General features: G+C 47.4%; 1 protein-coding gene across 2 annotated transcripts in view; it reads right to left on the reverse strand.

Annotated features, from left to right (window-relative positions):
• Window positions 1–18649, reverse strand: part of PTP4A3 (protein tyrosine phosphatase 4A3) — a 107865-nt gene that overhangs the window by 41817 nt on the left and 47399 nt on the right. The gene's annotated exons all lie outside the window — the stretch shown is intronic.

Below are 18649 nucleotides of genomic sequence, written 5' to 3' on the forward strand. Positions count from 1 at the left end.
CACACAAAGCCCCTGTATGCACACTGTTCCAACTTGGATAGCGTTAACCCTGCAATGCTGCTCAGATTTGGAAATCGAGGTGCACAATTCAGCATCCTGGGAGCTAGACTGGTGACTGGGAGTGGCCGCCGGGACCACATAACACCGGTCCTGAGAGATCTGCATTGCCTCCCAGTACATTTCCGAGCACAATTCAAAGTGTTGGTGCTGACCTTTAAAGCCCTAAACGGCCTTGGCCCAGTATACCTGAAGGAGCGTCTCCACCCCCATCGTTCAGCCCGGACACTGAGATCCAGCGCCGAGGGCCTTCTGGAAGTTCCCTCGCTGTGAGAAGTGAGGTTACAAGGAACCAGACAGAGGGCCTTCTCGGTAGTGGTGCCCACCCTGTGGAACACCCTCCCTTCAGATGTGAAGAAAATAACCAGCCATCCTATCTTTAAAAGACATCTGAATTCAGCCCTGTTCAGGGAAGTTTTTAATATTTAATGCTGTACTGTTTTTAACATTTGATTGGGAGCCGCCCAGAGTGGCTGGGGAAACTCAGCCAGATGGGCGGGGTATAAATAATAATAATAATTAATAATAATAATAATAATAATAATAATAATTACTATCCACCTCTTTTTTTAGCATTGGGAAAATGGCTTTGAAAATCTACAGACAACGCTTGGTAGGATCTCAGAAACCAGGTCCGGTGTGTGTGTGTGTGTGTGTGTGTGTGTGTGTGTGCATTTGCATCAGCATTTGTTTGCGGGGAGAGGGAGTGTTTCACCGCTGCACAAATCTAACTGCCCTCTTCTGTGACTAAAAAGAGAATCTTGCAAACGAAGCTTACTTGTGCAGATATGCTTATTTTAGGTAACGCGTACGGGTCATGAGTAAATTCAGTGTTTCCCGGTGCAAAGATGAGCTCTGTGTTTGTGCATGTAAAATGTGAGAAGGCATGAGCATGCCTGAGCGCGCATGCGCACACACAAACTGTTCCACCAGCGGTCTCTAGAGTTATCCGTTCCCAGCAAGGCTGCATCCATATCCCATTTTACAGTAATTATGAGCGGTACTTATAACAACTACAGTACCATGGAGAGTTTTACAGCAGCGATAGTAATGGAAAACCACTATTGAAAAATGCAAGCGGTTACTCCCAGTGGTGCTATACCATCACCTCTGGCAACTTAGGAATAATGTTGATAACCAGCAAGCCCCAGAGGCATAAAGGGCTTATAATGCTAAGGAAGAAATTATTCCTTGACCCATAGCTCTTGATGATGTGATTAAACAGTTCTAAAGTGCAGGGGGAGCAAGCCGGGCGAGAGGTTCTGGTATCCCTTGGGAGAGAGGGGAGCAAAGCGAAGCTGCTTGGCCTGGGGTCTATTTATAACCCTAAATCACATTCCGCAGAACCGCCAGAGCCAGGATGCAGCCGCTGGGCTTTGAAGGACATACCCTCATATCCTGTGCAAACTTCTCAGGGCTGTCTGATAAACATCGGCGGGCTCCTCTCTCGCGACGGACACCTGCCCCACATCTGCTTGGCGCAAACACCTGGCTTTTGTTTTCAAGATGGCAAGGCGGAAAAAAACCGTTGGGAGGAAGATTGCTTCGACTTTACGAAAACACTTTAAAGAAGCTAAGAGCAGCCCTGTTCGCTTAGACCGAATAAAATCCACTTGGTTCAGCATCCTGTTCCCACCACAACCCCCCCAATAGCGGGCAAGGCTATCCGGAAGCCGAGAAGAAAAGCACAAAGGGGACGCTGTTCCCTCTTTGCTGTGTCCAGAGTTGGAGAGCTGGAAGGGATCTCCAAAGGTCATGTAGCTCAACCCCCTACTGCCTGTAATCCAATTGTGTCTGGGTTCTACCACGCAAGCAGCCTCCTGAAAATCCAAATGCACTTGCACAGACCAGTGGATGAGCATGCTTTGAAAACTTCATCAGGTCGATAAAAACAGGAAACGGAGCGCTAGTTGGCTCAGCTGTCAGCCTCTTCAGATTTGGAAAGGGTTAATTTGCTCCTTCACCAACCTAATTTCATCTGGGTCAGCCTCTGTTCTTTTCCCAGCTAGCCTGCCCCCCCATACAGATGTATGGGGTTTTGTAATCCCAGCCAAACCAACAAGCGCCCCTTTCCCTACAGGGCTAAGCCTGCGAACATTCCACTGACAGTTCTATCGGTCACGGAATGCCCACAAACATTTCAACATCACTTGCGGTGCAACAAACCAGCGTCCGAATGCTTCAACGCCGGCAATATGAACACTGCGCAGGCGGGCACCACACACACACACAAAAAATACAGGCAGGCCAACAATGACGCCAGCTCACCACCTGCCAAGCTATTATTCATCTGGCAGCTCTCTGCGCGCATAACAGAGGGAGTATGCGCTCAGGAGGATTTAGGGAGGGATCACAGGGAGATCAAACTCTTAACCAACTTGATCCAGATTTCAAACACATCGAAAGCTACTGGAGTGGAAAAGGCTACGGAGACACCTTCTCTCCACCGTTCTCTGGGGAGAATTTCGCCCTGAAACGTGGACTGAGGACCCCGGGGAATGCGCGGCACATGTGTTTCTTTGCACCGCGTACATTGCGCCGTGACTCAGGGTCTTTCAGAACAAAATACTCTGAAATGGAGCAAACTGCATGACTGGTCCCTTCTCCAGGTCACAGAACAAATCTCCTCCTGTTAGCCATCACGTTTCCTGCGGAAAACCAGGAAGCTGTCTGATAATGGGAAACAGGGTTCGAAACTTCCATTGTTCCAGGCGCATTTTGCAGCAGGGAATTTCATTAGCGCGAGCCGTTTCTGAGCTCTGGGCTCAGTGATTTCAGATTAAAACTGCAGAGTGGAAGGAAAGGAGGACCTTTTCCTGCCTCCCCACTTCCAGCTGCTCTCTGAAGACTGGAGAAGAGACCCTCTTAAGAATATTAAGGTGTGGGCAGGGGGAGGACTAGACCGTGTGAAAAAGGAACATAATATTTTAGCTGCATTTCATTCATTTTCAGCTTTGTACATTGGTACCTCGGGTTAAGTACTTAATTCGTTCCAGAGGTCTGTTCTTAACCTGAAACTGTTCTTAACCTGAAGCACCACTTTAGCTAATGGGGCCTCCTGCTACCGCCGCGCTGCCGGAGCAGGATTTCTGTTCTCATCCTGAAGCAAAGTTCTTAACCCGAGGTAATATTTCTGGGTTAGCGGAATCTGTAACCTGAATCTTTGAAGCCTGGAGAGGAGAAGGGCCGGTGCGCACCTATCCCGCTCGCTCTCCAGGCTTCAGCAGAAGGCATCCCGAAACCTCCCAAAGCTTGTGGGGCTGGTGGTGGGGAAAGCCGAGCTTCCCTCACTGCCAGCCCCGGGGAGCAGCGGGAAGGCTGTGTGAAGGCTGTGTGCAGCCTTCCCGCTGCTCCCAGAGCTTGTCGGGGCTGGCGAGGAAACCTGGGTCCCACCCCCCACCCCCCAGCCTCAGGGACCACACATTCGCTCCATATGACGCACAGACATTTCCCCTTAGGTTTTAAGAGGAAAAGTGTGTCTTATGGAGCGAAAAATACGGTAAATATGGGGAAAGCCATATGTCTCCAAGGTCCTAATCCAGCACTCTAACCATCACACCACACACACCATTGCCGGGGAAAGAAGTTGCAAAAGGCTGTATTTCAAGTTTCACACAGTGGAGTCTGGGACATATTCTAGGATTCACGAACAGCTTACACAAAGGCTTATGGCCTAGCCTTTCATGTCTCCACACTACTGTCTCCTTACTCCACACATGTCTCCCCATGTGAACTCTGCATGAATCCTGCAACATGCACAAAAAATGCAAGCGTTCACTAGCGGGGAAAAGCTTGCAGCGGCACGGAAGATGTCGATTTCTCGTTTCTCTCCGGACATGTGGCCATCGAGATCAATACCTTTTAAACATTTGCAGAAATTACGGTGCTCATCATCAGCACCAAAGCCTTCCCTGCTGAGCCCCATTCCCACCAACCAGTTCCGAAGTTCGGAGACAGAAATCTGAAGGAACAGAAAGGAAACATATGAAGGTACTGGAATATTTTAGCCCTGGAGGCCTGGACCAGTTTGAACATGGCTGAGAGGAACCCATTCTGCCTGCCTGCAAAAAAGGCTTTTCATCAAAGGCTGGAGGAAAACTCACTACCTGGAAGACAGGTAGGGACTGCCCCTATTTTGCATGCAGAAGAACAAGTTTCTGGCAGAGTCAGGAGGAAAACTCAGGACTGCGAGCCCTGTGCTTTGTCGCGAAAGGCGTTGGGGGAACTCAACACAAAGGGATGTGTGTGTTACTTCACACAACGCATTAGGATTAAGAAATCCAAAAGCATCTAAGAATCTTAGAGGACTGGAATAAATACATGAACTATTTGAAAAGAAATTGTGATGAACAGATTACACTAGTAGGACTGCAATAAGTTTTGTAAGCTGGATTATCTGAAATATTACAAGAAAGACTATGAAAAGAATTATTAGTTGAATTCAATATAGAAACTAAGAAACGCAGAATAAGTGATAAAAACAGAAAATCATCAGAGGCGTTGACGGAAGTCTAAAACACTGCATAAGACGAGAAGTTATGTTGTATGAGTGTTTGAACTGGTATGCTAAAAAATTAATAAAAATGTATTTTTAAAAGAAAGAAGGAAAAGAAATCCAAAAGAAGTTTCGGGACGGATCAAAGAAGAGTCCTTCTTCACGCAGCTCTTAGTTCAACTATGGAACTCGCTTCCGCAGGAGACAGTGGTGGTTTTAAAAGATCAGACAAATTCTCTATTCGCAATGGCGGCTATGCTCTTGTCTCCACAGCTGGAGACAGCGATGCTTCTGTTGGGAACTACAGGTGCAGAGAATGCTCTTGCGCTAGGATTCTGCATGTGGGTTTCTCACAAGGCATCTGGTTGGACACTGTGAGAACAGGATGGCCAATGCTCTGATTCGGTAGGAGGGAGAATCGTAGTTTCTTTCTATGCACGGCAGTGATGCTGCAACATACAGTTCACCGGACCACACTGCCTGCGACAGCCATAGGCAAAGATCCCTGCAACTCTCCCAAAATAGTAATAATAATAATAAAATTCCTTCCAGTAGCACCTTAGAGACCAACTACGTTTCGTGTGCATGCACACTTCTTCAGATACCAACTCTCCCAGTTTGAGCTCCAGCAGCTCCTGCTTGGGAACTGGATGCCAGCGTTAAATCCTGAACAGTAAACAATGCTCAGCTTGACAGGTGAGGCGTGAGAAAGCCAGCGGCCCCAGAGAGCATGACGCCACCTTGTACCTTGGTGGTGGATGACTGTAACCTCAAAGGCCACCCTGGAAACTAATCGTCAACCTGACAGCTGCCGCAGATGTCTGCATGTCCCTGTAAACAGAGGCAGCGTCACTAAGATAATTGCAAGGTGATGGCTGTCTAGGCTTTGCACCAAGGATACAGAGGGTATCAGTGACGCTCGGCAGTTTGCAGAAGGAGCTATGAAGCTGTTGCCTCCTAACGTACAAACATCGGTGATGACTTTTGCTGGGTGAATCCAAGGTTCATGCGGGTACCCCTGAACGAGGTGGAAGAAGGAACTTAAACCACATCAGATTGCAATTAGGGGAAATATATAATAATAATGGGACGCGGGTGGTGCTGTGGGTTAAACCACAGAGCCTAGGGCTTGCCGATCAGAAGGTCGGCGGTTCGAATCCCTGCAACGGGGTGAGCTCCCTTTGCTTGGTCCCTGCTCCTGCCAACCTAGCAGTTCAAAAGTACGAAGTGCACATAGATAAATAGGTACCACTCCGGAGGGAAGGTAAACAGCGTTTCTGTGCGCTGCTCTGGTTTGCCAGAAGCACCTTAGTCATGCTGGCCACATGACCTGGAAGCTGTACGCCGGCTCCCTCGGCCAATAAAGCGAGATGAGTGCCACAACCCCAGAGTCGTCCGCGACTGGACCTAATAGTCAGGGGTCCCTTTACCTTTACAACAACAACAACAACAATTTATTTATACCCTGCCCATCTGGCTGGGTTTCCCCAGCCACTCTGGACGGCTCCCAACAGAACAGTAAAAACACAATAAAACATCAAGCATTAAAAACTTCCCTAAACAGGGCTGCCTTCAGATGACTTCTAAAAGTCGGATAGTTGTGTACAGTGGTTCCTCGGGTTAAGTACTTAATTCATTCCGGAGGTCCGTTCTTAACCTGAAACTGTTCTTAACCTGAAGCAGCATTTTAGCTAATGGGGCCTCCTGCTGCCGTCGTGCCACCAGAGCACGATTTCTGTTCTCATCCTGAAGCAAAGTTCTTAACCCGAGGTACTATTTCTGGGTTAGTGGAGTCTGTAACCTGAAGTGTATGTAACCTGAAGCGTATGTAACCCAAGGTACCATTGTATTTCCTTGACATCTGATGGGAGGGTATTCCACAGGGTGGGCACCACCACCGAGAAGGCCCTCTGCCTGGTTCCCTGTGACTTCACTTCTCACGGTGAGGGAACCACTAGGAGGCCCCTGGTGCTGGACCTCAGTGTCTGGGTAGAACGATGGAGGTGGAGACGCTCCTTCAGGGATACTGGGCTGAGGCCGTTTAGGGCTTTAAAGGTCAGCACCAACCCTTTGAATTGTGCTCGGAAACGTACTGGGAGCCAATGTAGGTCTTTCAAGACTGATGTTATATTGTCTCAGCAGCCACTCCCAGTCACCAATCTAGCTGCCACATTCTGGATTAGTTCTAGTTTCTGGGACCTTCAAAGGTAGCCCCACCATGTAGAGAACATGTATATATAAAGAACCCCCAAAACAACCGGGGGAAGTTTCCATCCCAGCCTTTTCCTTGCAATGTTCTATGGTCTGCAAGGTCCCTCCAAACTCTAAAAATTATTTGATTCTATACTTGCAGGGAGGAATGACTGTTTTTAACTTACAGTGGTGCCTCGCAAGACGAAATTAATCCGTTCCGCGAGTCTCTTCGTCTTGCGGTTTTTTCGTCTTGCGAAGCACGGCTATTAGCGGCTTAGCAGCTATTAACAGCTTTAAGAAAAAGGAAACAAACTCGCAAGAACTCGCAAGACGTTTCGTCTTGCGAAGCAAGCCCATAGGGGAAATCGTCTTGCGAAGCGACGCAAAAAACGAAAAACCCTTTCGTCTTGCGCGTTTTTCATTTTGCGAGGCATTCGTCTTGCGGGGCACCACTGTACTGTGTTCCTATAACAGAGCAAGATCCACTATTCTGCCCCAATAGTGTGCATTTACTGCTTTGAACACAAAAGGGCACATTGCTTCTCTCCAGGAGGCTGGTTTCTTTTGAAAACACAGTCCAATGATGCAAGAGGAAGTTTGCCATTGTGCCAGTGTTGCTTTAAAAAGTGTAAGTTCATGCATCACGGTAAGCTATGAACCACGGTTTACTGTACGCCAGGAAACTGAATCTGCTCAGCTTCTTGCATCTGGGAGGAGGAAACAAACCGCGATGCCAGACTTAGCTATATGTCCAGAGGAAGGATTATGACCTGGAGCCAAGGTGTGTTCTTGGCTTAATGATAGTGGGGTTGTCGGAAGGGGGTACGAACCACAACCCCTGGATCAGACACAAGGCTGAAACCACAAGGTTTCCGAAAAGCCCCGGTGATGTGTGTTCACAGTAAACCGTGAACTGTTAGTGTGATGTGGGCTCTGGTAAGGTTTTTTAGGCAAATGAGAAGGTTACGTACTAAAAGAAAACGGGGTTCAGGCCAAGGTTAGCTTACGAGCAAATTCCAGGGTCAGCATGCAATTTTTAAATGCAGGACAGGATGAGAGTCGCCACACACAAATTACATCAACCCCTTCAGAGCCTAGAAATTACTATTAATATATTTTTATTTATATCCCCACCTTTTCCCCGGACAGGGACTGAAGGTGGCTTACAGATACAGTGGTACCTCGGGTTACAGACCCTTCAGGTTACAGACTCCGCCAACCCAGAAATAGTACCTCGGGTTAAGAACTTTGCTTCAGGATGAGAACAGAAATCGCACGATGGCAGCGTGGTAGCAGCAGGAGGCCCAGTTAGCTAAAGTGGTACCTCAGGTTAAGAACAGTTTCAGGTTAAGTACGGACCTCCAGAACGAATTAAGTTCTTAACCTGGGGTACCACTGTAAAAGAAAGAAGAGCTAAAAACATAGGGGTGAAAAACCATTAATTGAAAAGCAATTAAGTCACATTCCTTGCACTTTTGCCTTTCGGGACACACAAGCAAGACGGAAAAGTTAAGCTCCCTTGGTTTTTTTCTGCTACTGCCAGGAGGTGTAGTGCATTTCATGTAACCTTGTTATGTTTATATTGCCGAAACATTGGGCTTTTTTGGAGGGGGGTAGCTTTGTCATATTTGCTGTTGTGTTGTTCTACAGAACAACAAACCCCTGTGTTGCAAACATATTCTCTAATATATTTGAAATCAATTGAACACATGTCTGTCAATCTTTGAAAATCCGCAGAAGTATAATAATATATTGGAGAATGTACAAGTGCACACATTTCGTTTTTGTTACTAAATTATGTATATTATGCAATAAGAATTACAGTGCTATCTAGTATACTGGTCTCTGTGTTGCTTGTATTCTGTGTTGTGTTGTGTTGTGTTGTGTTGTGTTGTTCTACAGATGCTCAAACAGCTTTCCCCCAGCCTGACATCGCACAAGTGCTTTTGCCTTCAACCAGCCTGCAGAGCCGTCGGAATCTCTCATAAAAGCCTGTAAGATTCTGGCAACAGCAGGACAATTTTATGCCTCCTGATTTATACAGGCACAAGCAGTAATTTTCAGGTACGGACCAAGTGAAACTCCAGGAAATGCCGAGCCTTTCATTTTCTCCTTAACGAAAGGCCCCGGCAACAGACAGGCTGCTATTAAGTTTCGCCGCGAGCTCCTTTTCCAGAACCCTCAAATTGGACGTAACTCCGGAAGCCGCGAGCAGGACGGGACAGGGGAGAGGGAGAGAGGGGTGCCATCTAAAAACAGCCCGCTCACCCTGTAACTAAAAAAAGGTAAAGGGACCCCTGACCATTAGGTCCAGTCGTGGCCGACTCTGGGGTTGCGGTGCTCATCTCGCTTTATTAGCCAAGGCAGCCAGCATACAGCTTCTGGGTCATGTGGCCAGCATGACTAAACCACTTACCTTCCCGCTGGAGCGGTACCTATTTATCTACTTGCACTTTGACGTGCTTTCGAACTGCTAGGTGGGCAGGAGCAGGGACCGAGCAACGGGAGCTCACCCCGTCTTGGGGATTCGAACCGCCAACCTTCTGATCGGCAAGTCCTAGGCTCTGTGGTTCAACCCACAGCGCCACCCGCGTCCCCTTTGTGGGAGTATATTGTATTTAAAAATGGGGTATCAGAGTTTTTAGGGGGCTAACCAGGTTGGGATAGCTGGGATAGCAGGCTTATTGGTTTTTGAAATGTCTTATGTAGATTTTTCAATTTCGTTGTGCTGTATGGGACAATGACAATAAAGATTGGTTGGCAGGAGCAGGGACTGAACAACGGGAGCTCACCCCGTCACGAGGATTCGAACCGCCGACCTTCCGATCGGCAAGCCCAAGGCACAGTGGTTTACACCACAGGGCCATCCACGCCCCTAGAACAAACTTAGTTGGTCTCTAAGGTGCTACTGGACATTATTTATTTATTTAACCCTACTTTAGAGACCACACAAACGTCAGAATGCCAAATAGTCGTTGTCATTCCTCACACAAACTCTCCCCACCAACAAAGGAGCTGTGGATCCACTTTTAGAACAACCTGTAACCAATTTAGATGGAAGATAGCTGTTCAACAAACGCGCTGTGCGTGTTATGGAGCGAAAAATACGGCAATACCTACACTGCTGAGGGTTGGACGAGAAACCCTCAAGGTCCCTTCCCATTCTACATTCCAATGATTCTATATGTGCTGCAGCTGAGAATAATTGAGATTCCTAGCCAGAGCTGTGTGTACTCTGTGATAAAAGCAAAACAACAACAACATGCAGCAAGGCCTCCATTTCTTGCCACAAAGCTGACCATGTTAATCTCACTTAACTCCCTGCACCCAGCGGATGAGAAAAAAATCAAGAAAATGTAGAACTCTGGGGAGTTAACAGAAAATGCCTAGGACAAGAACAAAGGGTGAATCTTTAGTTTTCAACTTCCTGGAGAAGCCTGGGAAGAGTTCCAATTCCTAGCACCCCAAAACTAAAGCTCCAAGGTGTTTGGTTTTTTTTTTCCCCTTAGGGGGGTGGGAGGCCTAAAGGAGGAAAGCCTCATCCCCACACTTCCGAGAATGGCAGAGCAATCGGGAAAGGGGGCAGAAGGCAACCAGGGGGTGGGCATCTTGCCAAAAGCATAACCTGCAAATCAACCTAGATTTGGGTGCTCCTAAGCCATCGAATTGCCAACAAAGGTCTGTATAGTTAAAGCTATGGTTCTCCTATTAGTGATGTACGGAAGTGAGAGCTGGACCATAAAGAAGGCTGATCGCCAAAGAATGGATGCTTTTGAATTCTGGTGCTGGAGGAGACTCTGGAGAGTCCCATGGACTGCAAGAAGATCAAACCTCTCCATTCTGAAGGAAATCAGCCCTGAGTGCTCACTGGAAGGACAGATCCTGAAGCTGATGCTCCAATACTTTGGCCACCTCATGAGAAGAGAAGACTCCCTGGAAAAGACCCTGATGTTGGGAAAGATGGAGGGCACAAGGAGAAGGGGATGACAGAGGACGAGATGGTGGGACAGTGTTCTCGAAGCTATGAACATGAGTTTGACCAAACTGCGGGAGGCAGTGGAAGACAGGAGTGCCTGACATGCTCTGGTCCATGGGGTCACGAAGAGTCGGACATGACTAAACAACAACAACAGCCATCGAATCCAGAGCACAGCTGAGGGGCGGCCAGCGGCATGAGCTCTCTCTTTCACCTCGCCCAGGTACAGCCGCATCTTGCAAAAATCCTAGGATTAGATTGCTCACTGGAGATTAAACTGTTGTGTCACAGCACGTCTGCTCATTCCTCCTTGAGCTCCGATTCCCCTTCCTCTTGAAGATGGCTTCCTTTGAGATGAAAGATTTATCTCTCCCCCCCCCCCAATCACCCTAAAGCTGTCACAGCCCAGTCTGGCGAGCTGCATCCTATTCAAGGTGGATATGATTTTTTAAAAAATCAGATTTTTGTTAATCAGATTTTTTTGATTTAAATTGGATTTTTAAAATAAAATGCTTTTGCAGGAAACATCTTTCTAAAGATAGTTTTCTATTTAGGTTGCATGATAGTCCAAAGGCTATACATCCGGAAATAAGGATTTGTTTTAAGATTTGCATGTGTGCTGAAACTCTAGGCTAGGGTTTTTGTTTTTAAAGTTTAACGACATCAGTTAACAAACATGGATACATATGCTATAATGTTATTGTTTTAGTTAAATAAATTGTTTAACGTGTTACTAAGGATTATATTTCTCCTTCCAATAAAGTACAGCAGAAAAGTTGTCCAAATATAAACAAGTTAACTTATTAAGCCTCACAATCATTTCATAATTACGTCGATATATTTCTAATAGCATAACCAAGTCAGTAATTTTTGATGTAACCGTAAAAGCTACTCTGAAAATTTATTATTCCAAAAATGAAACCTTCAACTGGTTGCAAATATTAAGATTACTAGGGTTGCGAACGTGATCTGTGCGGGATGCACGTCCGCAACCCACAGCGGCGCATGCGCAAAGCGCAATTTAGTGCTTCTGCGCATGCACAACCACAGAAACCCGGAAGTAACCCGTTCTGGTACTTCGAGGTTTCGGCGGTCCGCAACCTGAAAAAACGCAACCTGAAGCGTCTGTAACCCGAGGTATGACTGTACCAGCAAAAACACCCACGATTTTAACCAAGTCTTACTGACTAGTGATTTAAATTGATTTGATTTAAATCAAATCCACCCTGGTCCTATTCCTTCCCCAGGTGCAGGGAAAACTGAGCCACCTTGGCAAACTTTGCCTCAACCCCATCTCAAGGCACAGCCTGGAGTTCACCTTCCGTTGCTCCTAGGGGCCAACCTTACAAGGCCAGAAAAGTCATAAGTTACAGCAACATCCTTCCTTTCCCCCCCCCCCCATCCTGCTGTAAGAAAAAAGGATACCGTGCAGCTGGAGAAGGTTCAGTAAAGGGCCACCAAAATGATCAAGCGTCTGGATTATTGGTAGGCAAACTAAGGACTGGGGCCCGGATCCGGCCCAATCGCCTTCTAAATCCGGCCCGCGGATGGTCCGGGAATCAGCGTGTTTTTACATGAGTAGAATGTGTCCTTTTATTTAAAATGCATCTCTGGGTTATTTGTGGGGCCTGCCTGGTGTTTTTACATGAGTAGAATGTGTGCTTTTATTTCTGTAAAAAAATGATTTAAATCCAGTCTTACTGACTAGTGATTTAAATTGATTTGATTTAAATCAAATCCACCCTGCTGTACACCCACATGGACAACAACAATTAAGGCTGCATTTTATTTAATCTTTTCTTGCTAGCACAACTTACTCTGTCGTTGTTCAGTCTGTCAAAGGGGTGAGGAGTTCTGGAGGGGGAGAAATGGGTCCTGCCTCCAGCTATGAATAAACTTAATTCAGGTGCCCTCTCGACTCCTGCGGTTTACCACAGGTTGCCTACACATTCCCCAAATATAGCAATCGGGATTAAGGCGAAAGAGGGCCGGTTCTTAATTTAGGGAACCGGGGCAATTGGCGGATCCTGCGACAGTTCCTCCCACATCACTCTGTTCATGCAAAAATTCAGAAGCCTTGCGAGAAGATCCACACTGACTCTCCTTGCTACCTCGTCCTCTTTGCCCTGCTTTCCTGTCTGCTTTTTTCCTACAAACAAACAAACAAACAAACAAATAAATAAATTTTATACCCCGCCCATCTGGCTGGGTTTCCCCAGCCACTCTGGGCGGCTTCCAACAAAATATTAAAATGCAATAATTCATCAAATATTATTGTTGAACTACAACTCCCATCACCCCTAGCTAGCAAGGCCAGAGCTCAGGGATGATGGGAGTTGTAGTCCAACAACATCTGAGGACCCACAGGTTGAGAACCACTGCAAGTCTTATTTCCCAAATGATGGACTGGTTGTGGCTGATTCTCAGTTAAACATCTGGCGAGTTTACAGCAGTTTTCGGGGGGGGGGGACAATGCCCACAAGTTGACACGTCCTTCTGGAAAAGCCAGTACAAATAAAATGGGTAGGGTTTTCTTTGCACCCAAAGAAAATAAGTGTTGGAGCCTCTCTAACTTTAATCATGGGGGGCAAGGCCCCACAAAGGACAGCTCGACCACTGCTACTCATTCACACGCACACCCCCAAATCCACTGATATATTGGGGTGTTCCTTTGGAGGGGTCACCCTGTTCATTCAAGACACTAATCACAATGGATCAGTGCATCTGGCTGTTAACCAGAAGGTTGGTGGTACGAGCTCATCCAAGGGATAGCTGTGGACAGGATTCCTGCATTGCACGCGGGTCAGACTGAATGACCCTTGGGGTCCCTTCCATCTCTAAATTTCTAAGATTCTAGTGAACCCCAGGAGCCAAGGACCTGCTCCAGACAAGGGTCATGAAGCAGGGAAAGCAAACCAGAAGTAATAAAATGAACCGCAGTGTCAAGACACGATAGTAACCTCCAGTTATAAATGGAGTTACGAATCATATCTAGAAAGAATTAGGAGAAATGGGGATGAGAACAGACAGCATGTGGTTTAAGAGGGCATTGCGCAAATGAAATTTAGCCTGCTTATCTATTTACTGGCACGCCTTTTAACCCTGATCAGACACAGAATTTTATATTGACAATTCCATACTTTTGCTCCGATATTTACAGAAGACAATGACGTTTGGGTTATTTACGCAACTGCATATTTAGAATACAGAGAGAGTTGTGTTAAAGGAAAGAGGAGATTGAATACTTATTTACGAATTGCTGCGTAGTTCACCCTCTTAAATTCTGAATGTATTTGTGTGTGTGTTAACAGGCATAATAAAATTTAAGTTTAGTGGGGGGTTTTTTAAAAAAGAGAAACCAAATTGGGGAGGTTTAAGAGCCGGCACAGCAGCAGCAGCAAAGGTTTAGAACCCACCCTACTCTATCGGGGACCTCTGCTTGAATTCACTGCGGTGGCCGGATTCCCCCACTTGCAATTTCGAGGACTGTTTCCCAGACAAAAGAACAGGGGGGAGAGACAGAGAGAAAAGAGAGCGAAGCAGCTGGGTGCGTCTGGCACAAAGGAAAGGAGCAACAGGAAAGCAAAGTTCGCCCAATTCCCAGTGGGTGGAAGGGTGTGGAGAAGCAGGATGTGGAAGATGAAAGGGTTAGAGGGAGGAGGAGAGGCGGGGAAGGGTGGGGGGGGGACGCCCCAAACATCTGCATGAATACGGGGCCAAGTGGAAGCCGGAAAGATGGGAAGGGAGCGAGAGAGGAAGCAACAGAGTGTCATCCGCCCAGACGGTTTTTTCCCCTCGATGAACAAAAGCCACCAATAGCCGCAGACATCTGCCACTCCGGCAGGAAATGTGCAGGACAGCTCCAAAGAGAGAGGCGCTGTCAAAAGAGCTTCTGCATTTGGAAGCAAAAGGAAACGGCATCTGCTATAAAAAGGACGCAAAAATGCACATTCCGGGAGTTCACCTTCCTGTCTTCCTTTCCCCCGCTTTCGCTCCCTCTGCTTCCTTCGGGGTTTTTTTGTCTTTCTTTCTTAAAAAGCAACAAGAACATCAGCGAACCCACAAAGGCAGGCCAGCGTGTGCTCACAGTGACCTGGTTAAAAGGTTGGAGGAGGAAAAGGAAGCAAGAGACTCGTGCACCTCCCGATTACTCATGAACCGGAACCCTGGGCTCGGGAGCAAGTGGGAGAAAAATCCATGCATTGGAAAGGAGCAGGGAGGGAATTTTGTTGCTCTGTAGGAGCCGCAGGGAGAGAAAGGACTGGAGTGGGTTGCAGAAGGGAGGGTTAGAAAGAGGAAAGGGGGGGGGATAAATGAATGCAGGGATGCATGCGCTGAACGGATGCAGGGGTGCATGCGCTGAACGGATGCAGGGATGCATGCGCTGAATGGATGCAGGGGTGCATGCGCTGAACGGATGCAGGGATGCATGCGCTGAACGAATGCAGGGATGCGTCCATTGCTCCATCCACAATGGAGAGGAGCACTCGTGTTATTGTCTCCAGGGGTCCACCAACATGGTTGCTAGGGTAGGCCGCGAATTTAATTTCAGAGATTGCTGCGCGCTGGACCCTCCTTTGGAAGCCGGTCGCAAGATGAGCGAAACCCTCTCCCCCCAAAACATCCGCACATCTCAAGACAGCTTCCTGCGCAATCACCGCGGTGAACAAAAACCTGAGAATGTACAGATCGTGGAAATGAGGAGTGGGAAAAGGACCCGAGGATCATCTTGTGGAGTGCCTCAGGGTTCTGTCCTCTCCCCCATGCTTTTCAACATCTACATGCAGCCACTGGGAGAGATCATCAGGGGGTTTGGGCTGGGTGTCCATCAATATGCAGATGATACCCAGCTCTACCTTTCTTTCAAATCAGAACCAGTGAAGGTCCTGTGTGAGTGCCTGGAGGCGGTTGGAGGATGGGTGGCAGCTAACAGATTGAGGTTGAAGCACGACAAGACAGAAGTACTGTTTTTGGGGGACGGGGTGGGCAGGTGTGGAGTCATTTTGGACTGAATGGGGAAACTGTGCACCTGAAGGACCAGGTGTGCAGCCTGGGAGTCATTTTGGACTCACAGCTGTCCATGGAGGCACAGGTTGATTCTGTGTCCAGGGCAGCTGTCTACCAGCTCCACCTGGTACGCAGGATGAGACCCTACCTGCCCGCAGACTGCCTCGCCAGAGTGGAGCATGCTCTGGTTATCTCTCGCTTGGACTACTGCAATGCGCTTGGTGTGGGGCTACCTTTGAAGGTGACCCAGAAACTACAACTAATCCAGAATGCGGCAGCTAGATTGGGGACTGGGAGCAGCCGCCGAGACCACATAACACAGGTCTTGAAAGACCTACACTGGCTCCCAGTACGTTTCCGAGCACAATTCAAAGTGTTGGTGCTGACCTTTAAAGCCCTAAATGGCCTCAGTCCTGTATACCTGAAGGAGCGTCTCCACCCCCATCGTTCTGCCCGGACACTGAGGTCCAGCCCCAAGGGCCTTCTGATGATTCCCTCACTGTGAGAAGCAAAGTTACAGGGAACCAGGCAGAGGGCCTTTTCGGTAGCGGCACCCTCCCTGTGGAACACCCTCCCATCAGATATCAAAGAAATAAACAGCTATCTGACTTTTAGAAGACACCTGAAGGCACTCCTGTTTAGGGAAGCTTTTAATATTTGATGAATTATTGTGCTTTAATATCTTGCTGGAAGCCGCTCAGAGTAGCTGGTGAAACCCAGCCAGATCGGCGGGGTATAAATAATAATAATAATAATAATAATAATAATAATAATAATAATATATTATTAATATTAAGCCCAACCCCCTCCTGTGCAGGGATGAGAAGCAGCAGTCCATGCTCCGTGTTCTGCTGCTGCTTCCATGCCACAAACCTGACGCCAGAATCACACTGTTCTGGTGTCAGGTGGTGGCAAATCCCCAGCGGAAGATTTGAACCCGGATCCCCCTGGTCTGGTCTATCACTCTAACCCAGGCATAGGCAAACTGGGCCCTCCAGATGATTTAGAACTACAACTACCATCATCCCTAGCTAACAGGACCAGTGGTCAGGAATGATGGGAATTGTAGTCTCAAAACATCTGGAGGGCTGAGTTTGCCTATGCCTGCTCTAACCATTTGACCAGGGGTCAGCAACCTTTTCCAGCCGTGGGCCAGTCCACCGTCCCTCAGACCTTGTGGGGGGCCAGACTATATTTTGAAAAGAAAAAAAAATGAATGAATTCCTATGCCCCACAAATAACCCAGAGATGCATTTTAAATAAAAAGACACATTTTACTCATGTAAAAACATGAGTTTTTACATGAGACTGAGAAGGTGATTGGGCTGTATCTGGCCCCCGGGCCTTAGGTTGCCTACCCCTGCATTAGACCATCCTGGTTTCCTAGACTACTTTTGCTATTGGGCAGCTATATAAATGAGGCAGGTGACTAAATATGGAGAAAGCCAACTGCCACTTAAAAGAAGGATCTGAAATATTTTCCTGGAAGCTTAAATTTTGTTTCATTCTGGATTGTTTCATTTGGTGTTTCAATGTGTTGTAAACCCCTTTGAGATTTTTCCCCTTTAAAATATAAAGCAGTGTAGAAATGAAAACAACAGCTCCATTGGGGGAAAAGGGGCACCTAGACATTCCGTTGTGGCAACGCTAACCTAGGTATAAGGTGCCATTTGGCAATTATTAGCTGAGATTCCTGCATTTGCAAGGGGTTGGAATAGATGACCTTGGGGTCCCCCTTCCAAACCTACAGTTCTCTCATACTATGATCCGAGTTTCTATTGCTGATGATCACCTATGCTGAAGCTCTCCGAACAATGAAAGCTCTATAACGCAAATAAAAGAGGAAGGTTTGCTGATGAAACTCGCCAACCCAACAGGCTCACATCCCAAGATCAATAAAAGTGAAAACCATACAATATTTGGGCGGCCGGGAGCGGGGAGGGAAGTCCTCTGGGTGGCTTCACAACAAATAAGCAATAGAGAGCAAAACGGATTAAGACAGTGAACCAGAAAACACAAAAAAAGGAATATAAATACAACAGTAAATGGATCTCGCAGCAAAACTCAATCCCTGTCCATTTTATCAATCTAGCACATCGATTCTCTTTCATTTGCACTCCACCTTTTCACCATTATGAAACCCATCTCGGCAGGGAGCCAGTGCAGACCTGCTTGGCTTCAGCCGGGAGGCGTGGTGCAGATTCACAGGATTGCAGGACGGGGAGGGAACCCCAGCGGTCATCTAGCCCAACCCCCTTGCAATGCGGGAATTGCAGTTGAAGAGTCCCCTCCCTGGAAGGATGGACGTCCAGCCTGTGCTTAGAAGTCTCCACCACCCCCTTCCTACCCTCCAACAGCTTTTCCTAAATAATAATATTAATAATAATAATAATAATAATAATAATAATTTTGTATTTGCACCCCGCCCATCTGGCTGGGTTTTGCTGTCATCCAACCGTCTCTGTGACAGAGACCGCACCTCCCATCTCCTTCCTGTACAGCACCTAGCATGGGGCCAATGTTAAGCATCGTGCAAGCGGCTGCAATGCTTAATAATAATAATAATAATAATAATAATAATAATAATTTATTTGTACGCCGCCCATCTGACTGCGGCTTCCACAAAGATCAAAAATACACCAAGATGTCACACATTAAAAACTTCCCTGAACAGGGCTGCCTTAAGATGTCTTCTGAATGTCAGGTAGTTGCTTATCTCTTTGACATCTGATAGGAGGGCGTTCCACAGGGCGGGCGCCACTACCGAGAAGGCCCTCTGCCTGGTTCCCTGTAGCTTTGCTTCTCAGAATGAGGGAACCGCCAGAAGGCCCTCGGCGCTGGACCTCAGCGTCCGGGCAGAACGATGGGGCTGGAGACGCTCCTTCAGGTATACTGGGCCGAGGCCGTTCAGGGCTTTAAAG

This window comes from Podarcis filfolensis (genome assembly GCF_964270895.1).
Source record: "Podarcis filfolensis genome assembly, chromosome: 7".
NCBI classification, from domain to species: Eukaryota; Metazoa; Chordata; class Lepidosauria; order Squamata; family Lacertidae; genus Podarcis; species Podarcis filfolensis.